We start from the raw sequence: 12,256 nt of genomic DNA on the forward strand, positions 1-12,256 counted from the left end.
ACACTGACACATACTGGACTCTACTCACACACTGACACATTATTGGACTCTACCCACACACTGACACATACTGGACTCTACCCACACACTGACACATACTGGACTCTACCCACACACTGACACATACTGGACTCTACCCACACGCTGACACATACTGGACTCTACCCACACGCTGACACATACTGGACTCTACCCACACACTGACACATACTGGACTCTACCCACACGCTGACACATACTGGACTCCACCCACACGCTGACACATACTGGACTCCACCCACACACACTGGACTCTACTCACACACTGACACATACTGGACTCTACCCACACACTGACACATACTGGACTCTACCCACACACTGACACATACTGGACTCTACCCACACGCTGACACATACTGGACTCTACCCACACACACTGGACTCTACCCACACGCTGACACATACTGGACTCAACCCACACACTGACACATACTGGACTCTACCCACACGCTGAAACATACTGGACTCTACCCACACACACTGGACTCTACCCACACGTTGACACATACTGGACTCGACCCACACACTGACACATACTGGACTCTACCCACACGCTGAAACATACTGGACTCTACCCACACGCTGCCACATACTGGACTCTACCCACACGCTGACACATACTGGACTCTACCCACACGCTGAAACATTCTGGACTCTACCCACACACACTGACACATACTGGACTCTACCCACACATACTGGACTCTACCCACACGCTGACACATACTGGACTCTACCCACACACTGACACATACTGGACTCTACTCACACGCTGACACATACTGGACTCTACCCACACACTGACACATACTGGACTCTACCCACACGCTGACACATACTGGACTCTACCCACACGCTGACACATACTGGACTCTACCCACACGCTGACACATACTGGACTCTACCCACACGCTGACACATACTGGACTCTACCCACACACTGACACATACTGGACTCTACCCACACGCTGACACATACTGGACTCTACCCACACGCTGACACATACTGGACTCTACCCACACGCTGACACATACTGGACTCTACCCACACACTGACACATACTGGACTCTACCCACACGCTGACACATACTGGACTCCACCCACACACTGACACATACTGGACTCCACCCACACACACTGGACTCTACTCACACACTGACACATACTGGACTCTACCCACACACTGACACATACTGGACTCTACCCACACACTGACACATACTGGACTCTACCCACACGCTGACACATACTGGACTCTACCCACACACACTGGACTCTACCCACACGCTGACACATACTGGACTCAACCCACACACTGACACATACTGGACTCTACCCACACGCTGAAACATACTGGACTCTACCCACACGCTGACACATACTGGACTCAACCCACACACTGACACATACTGGACTCTACCCACACGCTGAAACATACTGGACTCTACCCACACGCTGCCACATACTGGACTCTACCCACACGCTGACACATACTGGACTCTACCCACACGCTGAAACATTCTGGACTCTACCCACACACACTGACACATACTGGACTCTACCCACACATACTGGACTCTACCCACACGCTGACACATACTGGACTCTACCCACACACTGACACATACTGGACTCTACTCACACGCTGACACATACTGGACTCTACCCACACACTGACACATACTGGACTCTACCCACACGCTGACACATACTGGACTCTACCCACACGCTGACACATACTGGACTCTACCCACACGCTGACACATACTGGACTCTACCCACACGCTGACACATACTGGACTCTACCCACACACTGACACATACTGGACTCTCCCCACATGCTGACACATACTGGACTCTACCCACATACTGACACATACTGGACTCTACCCACACGCTCACACATGCTGGGCTCTACCCACACATTCACACATACTTACACTGACACCCCAACACACACCACATACTGGACTCTACCCACACACTGACACATACTGGACTCTCACCACACGCTGACACATACTGGACTCTAACCACACGCTGAAACATTCTGGACTCTACCCACACGCTGACACATACTGGACTCTACCCACACGCTGACACATACTGGACTCTACCCACACGCTGACACATACTGGACTCTACCCACACGCTGACACATACTGGACTCTACCCACACGCTGACACATACTGGACTCTACCCACACGCTGACACATACTGGACTCTACCCACACACTGACACATACTGGACTCTACCCACACACACTGGACTCTACCCACACACTGACACATACTGGACTCTACCCACAAACTGACACATACTGGACTCTACCCACAAACTGACACATTCTGGACTCTACCCACACATACTGGACTCTACCCACACACTGACACATACTGGACTCTACCCACACACTGACACATACTGGACTCTACTCACACACTGACACATACTGGACTCTACCCACACACTGACACATACTGGACTCTACCCACACACTGACACATACTGGACTCTACCCACACGCTGACACATACTGGACTCTACCCACACACACTGGACTCTACCCACACGCTGACACATACTGGACTCAACCCACACACTGACACATACTGGACTCTACCCACACGCTGAAACATACTGGACTCTACCCACACGCTGACACATACTGGACTCAACCCACACACTGACACATACTGGACTCTACCCACACGCTGAAACATACTGGACTCTACCCACACGCTGCCACATACTGGACTCTACCCACACGCTGACACATACTGGACTCTACCCACACGCTGAAACATTCTGGACTCTACCCACACACACTGACACATACTGGACTCTACCCACACATACTGGACTCTACCCACACGCTGACACATACTGGACTCTACCCACACACTGACACATACTGGACTCTACTCACACGCTGACACATACTGGACTCTACCCACACACTGACACATAATGGACTCTACCCACACGCTGACACATACTGGACTCTACCCACACGCTGACACATACTGGACTCTACCCACACGCTGACACATACTGGACTCTACCCACACGCTGACACATACTGGACTCTACCCACACACTGACACATACTGGACTCTCCCCACATGCTGACACATACTGGACTCTACCCACATACTGACACATACTGGACTCTACCCACACGCTCACACATGCTGGACTCTACCCACACATTCACACATACTTACACTGACACCCCAACACACACCACATACTGGACTCTACCCACACACTGACACATACTGGACTCTCACCACACGCTGACACATACTGGACTCTAACCACACGCTGAAACATTCTGGACTCTACCCACACGCTGACACATACTGGACTCTACCCACACGCTGACACATACTGGACTCTACCCACACGCTGACACATACTGGACTCTACCCACACGCTGACACATACTGGACTCTACCCACACGCTGACACATACTGGACTCTACCCACACGCTGACACATACTGGACTCTACCCACACACTGACACATACTGGACTCTACCCACACACACTGGACTCTACCCACACACTGACACATACTGGACTCTACCCACAAACTGACACATACTGGACTCTACCCACAAACTGACACATTCTGGACTCTACCCACACATACTGGACTCTACCCACACACTGACACATACTGGACTCTACCCACACACTGACACATACTGGACTCTACCCACACACTGACACATACTGGACTCTACTCACACACTGACACATACTGGACTCTACCCACACACTGACACATACTGGACTCTACCCACACACTGACACATACTGGACTCTACCCACACGCTGACACATACTGGACTCTACCCACACGCTGACACATACTGGACTCTACCCACACGCTGACACATACTGGACTCTACCCACACGCTGACACATACTGGACTCTACCCACACGCTGACACATACTGGACTCTACCCACACGCTGACACATACTGGACTCTACCCACACGCTGACACATACTGGACTCTACCCACACACTGACACATACTGGACTCTACCCACACACACTGGACTCTACTCACACACTGACACATACTGGACTCTACCCACATACTGACACATACTGGACTCTACCCACATACTGACACATACTGGACTCTACCCACACGCTGACACATACTGGACTCTACCCACACACTGACACATACTGGACTCTACCCACACACTGACACACACTGGACTCTAATCACACACTGACACATACTGGACTCTACCCACACACACTGGACTCTACTCACACACTGACACATACTGGACTCTACCCACACACACTGGACTCTACCCACACACTGACACATACTGGACTCTACCCACATACTGACACATACTGGACTCTACCCACACATACTGGACTCTACACACACACTGACACATACTGGACTCTACCCACACGCTGACACATACTGGACTCTACCCACACGCTGACACATACTGGACTCTACCCACACACTGACACATACTGGACTCTACCCACACGCTGACACATACTGGACTCTACCCACACACTGACACATACTGGACTCTACCCACACGCTGACACATACTGGACTCTACCCACACGCTGACACATACTGGACTCTACCCACACGCTGACACATACTGGACTCTACCCACACACTGACACATACTGGACTCTACCCACACGCTGACACATACTGGACTCTACCCACACACTGACACATACTGGACTCTACCCACACACACTGGACTCTACTCACACACTGACACATACTGGACTCTACCCACATACTGACACATACTGGACTCTACCCACATACTGACACATACTGGACTCTACCCACACGCTGACACATACTGGACTCTACCCACACACTGACACATACTGGACTCTACCCACACACTAACACACACTGGACTCTAATCACACACTGATACATACTGGACTCTACCCACACACACTGGACTCTACTCACACACTGACACATACTGGACTCTACCCACACAAACTGGACTCTACCCACACACTGACACATACTGGACTCTACCCACATACTGACACATACTGGACTCTACCCACACATACTGGACTCTACACACACACTGACACATACTGGACTCTACCCACACACTGACACATACTGGACTCTCCCCACACGCTGACACATACTGGACTCTACCCACACACTGACACATACTGGACTCTACTCAGACACTGCACATACTGGACTCTACCCACACACTGACACATACTGGACTCTACCCACACACTGACACATACTGGACTCTACCCACACGCTGACACATACTGGACTCTACCCACACACTGACACATACTGGACTCTTCCCACATGCTGACACATACTGGACTCTACCCACACGCTGACACATACTGGACTCTACCCACACACTGACACATACTGGACTCTACCCACACGCTGACACATACTGGACTCTACCCACACACTGACACATACTGGACTCTGCCCACACACTGACACATACTGGACTCTACCCACACACTGACACATACTGGACTCTACCCACACGCTGACACATACTGGACTCTACCCACACACTGACACATACTGGACTCTACCCACACGCTGACACATACTGGACTTTACCCACACGCTGACACATACTGGACTCTACCCACACGCTGACACATACTGGACTCTACCCACACACTGACACATACTGGACTCTACCCACACACACTGGACTCTACTCACACACTGACACATACTGGACTCTACCCACATACTGACACATACTGGACTCTACCCACATACTGACACATACTGGACTCTACCCACACGCTGACACATACTGGACTCTACCCACACACTGACACATACTGGACTCTACCCACACACTGACACACACTGGACTCTAATCACACACTGACACATACTGGACTCTACCCACACACACTGGACTCTACTCACACACTGACACATACTGGACTCTACCCACACACACTGGACTCTACCCACACACTGACACATACTGGACTCTACCCACATACTGACACATACTGGACTCTACCCACACATACTGGACTCTACCCACACGCTGACACATACTGGACTCTACCCACACGCTGACACATACTGGACTCAACCCACACGCTGACACATACTGGACTCTACCCACACGCTGACACATACTGGACTCTACCCACACGCTGACACATACTGGACTCTACCCACACGCTGACACATACTGGACTCTACCCACACGCTGACATATACTGGACTCTACCCACACGCTGACATATACTGGACTCTACCCACACGCTGACACATACTGGACTCTACCCACACGCTGACACATACTGGACTCTACCCACACGCTGACACATACTGGACTCTACCCACACACTGACACATACTGGACTCTACCCACACGCTGCCACATACTGGACTCTACCCACACGCTGACACATACTGGACTCCACCCACACACACTGGACTCTACTCACACACTGACACATACTGGACTCTACCCACACACTGACACATACTGGACTCTACCCACACACTGACACATACTGGACTCTACCCACACGCTGACACATACTGGACTCTACCCACACACACTGGACTCTACCCACACACTGACACATACTGGACTCTACCCACACACTGACACATACTGGACTCTACCCACACGCTGACACATACTGGACTCTACCCACACACACTGGACTCTACCCACACGCTGACACATACTGGACTCAACCCACACACTGACACATACTGGACTCTACCCACACACTGACACATACTGGACTCTACTCACACACTGACACATACTGGACTCTACCCACACACTGACACATACTGGACTCTACCCACACACTGACACATACTGGACTCTACCCACACGCTGACACATACTGGACTCTACCCACACGCTGACACATAATGGACTCTACCCACACGCTGACACATACTGGACTCTACCCACACGCTGACACATACTGGACTCAACCCACACACTGACACATACTGGACTCTACCCACACACTGACACATACTGGACTCTACTCACACACTGACACATACTGGACTCTACCCACACACTGACACATACTGACTCTACCCACACACTGACACATACTGGACTCTACCCACACGCTGACACATACTGGACTCTACCCACACGCTGACACATAATGGACTCTACCCACACGCTGACACATACTGGACTCTACCCACACGCTGACACATACTGGACTCTACCCACACACTGACACATACTGGACTCTACCCACACACACTGGACTCTACTCACACACTGACACATACTGGACTTTACCCACACACTGACACATACTGGACTCTACCCACACGCTGACACATACTGGACTCTACCCACACACTGACACATACTGGACTCTACTCACACGCTGACACATACTGGACTCTACCCACACACTGACACATACTGGACTCTACCCACACGCTGACACATACTGGACTCTACCCACACGCTGACACATACTGGACTCTACCCACACGCTGACACATACTGGACTCTACCCACACGCTGAGACATACTGGACTCTACCCACACGCTGACACATACTGGACTCTACCCACATGCTGACACATACTGGACTCTACCCACATACTGACACATACTGGACTCTACCCACACGCTCACACATGCTGGACTCTACCCACACATTCACACATACTTTCACTGACACCCCAACACACACCACATACTGGTCTCTACCCACACACTGACACATACTGGACTCTCACCACACGCTGACACATACTGGACTCTACCCACACACTGACACATACTGGACTCTACCCACACACACTGGACTCTACTCACACACTGACACATACTGGACTCTACCCACATACTGACACATACTGGACTCTACCCACATACTGACACACTTTCACTGACACCCCAACACACACCACATACTGGTCTCTACCCACACACTGACACATACTGGACTCTCACCACACGCTGACACATACTGGACTCTACCCACACGCTGACACATACTGGACTCTACCCACACACTGACACATACTGGACTCTACCCACACACTGACACACACTGGACTCTAATCACACACTGACACATACTGGACTCTACCCACACACACTGGACTCTACTCACACACTGACACATACTGGACTCTACCCACACACACTGGACTCTACCCACACACCGACACATACTGGACTCTACCCACATACTGACACATACTGGACTCTACCCACACATACTGGACTCTACCCACACGCTGACACATACTGGACTCTACCCACACGCTGACACATACTGGACTCAACCCACACGCTGACACATACTGGACTCTACCCACACGCTGACACATACTGGACTCTACCCACACGCTGACACATACTGGACTCTACCCACACGCTGACACATACTGGACTCTACCCACACGCTGACACATACTGGACTCTACCCACACGCTGACACATACTGGACTCTACCCACACGCTGACACATACTGGACTCTACCCACACGCTGACACATACTGGACTCTACCCACACGCTGCCACATACTGGACTCTACCCACACGCTGACACATACTGGACTCCACCCACACACTGACACATACTGGACTCCACCCACACACACTGGACTCTACTCACACACTGACACATACTGGACTCTACCCACACACTGACACATACTGGACTCTACCCACACACTGACACATACTGGACTCTACCCACACGCTGACACATACTGGACTCTACCCACACACACTGGACTCTACCCACACGCTGACACATACTGGACTCAACCCACACACTGACACATACTGGACTCTACCCACACACTGACACATACTGGACTCTACTCACACACTGACACATACTGGACTCTACCCACACACTGACACATACTGGACTCTACCCACACACTGACACATACTGGACTCTACCCACACACTGACACATACTGGACTCTACCCACACGCTGACACATACTGGACTCTACCCACACGCTGACACATACTGGACTCTACCCACACGCTGACACATACTGGACTCTACCCACACGCTGACACATACTGGACTCTACCCACACACTGACACATACTGGACTCTACCCACACATACTGGACTCTACCCACACGCTGACACATACTGGACTCTACCCACACGCTGACACATACTGGACTCAACCCACACGCTGACACATACTGGACTCTACCCACACGCTGACACATACTGGACTCTACCCACACGCTGACACATACTGGACTCTACCCACACGCTGACACATACTGGACTCTACCCACACGCTGACACATACTGGACTCTACCCACACGCTGACACATACTGGACTCTACCCACACGCTGACACAAACTGGACTCTACCCACACGCTGACACATACTGGACTCTACCCACACGCTGCCACATACTGGACTCTACCCACACGCTGACACATACTGGACTCCACCCACACACTGACACATACTGGACTCCACCCACACACACTGGACTCTACTCACACACTGACACATACTGGACTCTACCCACACACTGACACATACTGGACTCTACCCACACACTGACACATACTGGACTCTACCCACACGCTGACACATACTGGACTCTACCCACACGCTGACACATACTGGACTCTACCCACACGCTGAGACATACTGGACTCTACCCACACGCTGACACATACTGGACTCTACCCACATGCTGACACATACTGGACTCTACCCACATACTGACACATACTGGACTCTACCCACACGCTCACACATGCTGGACTCTACCCACACATTCACACATACTTACACTGACACCCCAACACACACCACATACTGGACTCTACCCACACACTGACACATACTGGACTCTCACCACACGCTGACACATACTGGACTCTACCCACACGCTGAAACATTCTGGACTCTACCCACACGCTGACACATACTGGACTCTACCCACACACTGACACATACTGGACTCTACCCACACGCTGACACATACTGGACTCTACCCACACGCTGACACATACTGGACTCTACCCACACGCTGACACATACTGGACTCTACCCACACGCTGACACAAACTGGACTCTACCCACACGCTGACACATACTGGACTCTACCCACACGCTGCCACATACTGGACTCTACCCACACGCTGACACATACTGGACTCCACCCACACACTGACACATACTTGACTCCACCCACACACACTGGACTCTACTCACACACTGACACATACTGGACTCTACCCACACACTGACACATACTGGACTCTACCCACACACTGACACATACTGGACTCTACCCACACGCTGACACATACTGGACTCTACCCACACACACTGGACTCTACCCACACGCTGACACATACTGGACTCAACCCACACACTGACACATACTGGACTCTACCCACACACTGACACATACTGGACTCTACTCACACACTGACACATACTGGACTCTACCCACACACTGACACATACTGGACTCTACCCACACACTGACACATACTGGACTCTACCCACACACTGACACATACTGGACTCTACCCACACGCTGACACATACTGGACTCTACCCACACGCTGACACATACTGGACTCTACCCACACGCTGACACATACTGGACTCTACCCACACGCTGACACATACTGGACTCTACCCACACACTGACACATACTGGACTCTACCCACACACACTGGACTCTACTCACACACTGACACATACTGGACTTTACCCACACACTGACACATACTGGACTCTACCCACACGCTGACACATACTGGACTCTACCCACACACTGACACATACTGGACTCTACTCACACGCTGACACATACTGGACTCTACCCACACACTGACACATACTGGACTCTACCCACACGCTGACACATACTGGACTCTACCCACACGCTGACACATACTGGACTCTACCCACACGCTGAGACATACTGGACTCTACCCACACGCTGACACATACTGGACTCTACCCACATGCTGACACATACTGGACTCTACCCACATACTGACACATACTGGACTCTACCCACACGCTCACACATGCTGGACTCTACCCACACATTCACACATACTTACACTGACACCCCAACACACACCACATACTGGACTCTACCCACACACTGACACATACTGGACTCTCACCACACGCTGACACATACTGGACTCTACCCACACGCTGAAACATTCTGGACTCTACCCACACGCTGACACATACTGGACTCTACCCACACACTGACACATACTGGACTCTACCCACACGCTGACACATACTGGACTCTACCCACACGCTGACACATACTGGACTCTACCCACACGCTGACACATACTGGACTCTACCCACACGCTGACACATACTGGACTCTACCCACACACTGACACATACTGGACTCTACCCACACGCTGACACATGCTGGACTCTACCCACACACTGACACATACTGGACTCTACTCACACATACTTAGCCCATCTTAGCTCAAACAACTACCTCTTCCCCTAATTTTTTATTTATTTATTTTGCTCCTTTGCACCCCAGTATTTCTACTTTGCACACTCATCTACTGTCAAATATACTCTTCCAGTGTTTTAATTGCTATATTGTATTTACTTCGTCACCATGGCCTTTTTATTGCCTTTACCTCCCTTATCTCACCTCATTTGCTCACATTGTATATAGACCTATTTTTCTACTGTATTATTGATTGTATGTTTGTTTTAATCCATGTGTAACTCTGTGTTGTTATATGTGTCGAACTGCTTTGCTTTATCTTGGCCAGGTCGCAGTTGTAAATGAGAACTTGTTCTCAACTTGCCTACCTGGTTAAATAAAGGTGAAATAAAAATAAAAAATAAAAATAAAATAAAAATACTTACACTGACACCCCAACACACACACACACACACACACACCACATACTGGACTCCACCCACACGCTGACACATACTTACACTGACACCCCAACACACACCACATACTGGACTCTACCCACACGCTCACACATGCTGGACTCTACCCACACATGCTGGACTCTTACCACACACTCACACATACTTACACTGACACCCCAAGACACACAAACACACCACATACGCTGTTGCTACTGTCTTATCTATCCTGTTGCTGTAAGGATCTATGTG

Source organism: Salmo salar, chromosome 05 (assembly GCF_965601325.2).
Source record: "Salmo salar chromosome 05, fSalSal1, whole genome shotgun sequence".
In the NCBI taxonomy this organism is placed as follows: Eukaryota; Metazoa; Chordata; class Actinopteri; order Salmoniformes; family Salmonidae; genus Salmo; species Salmo salar.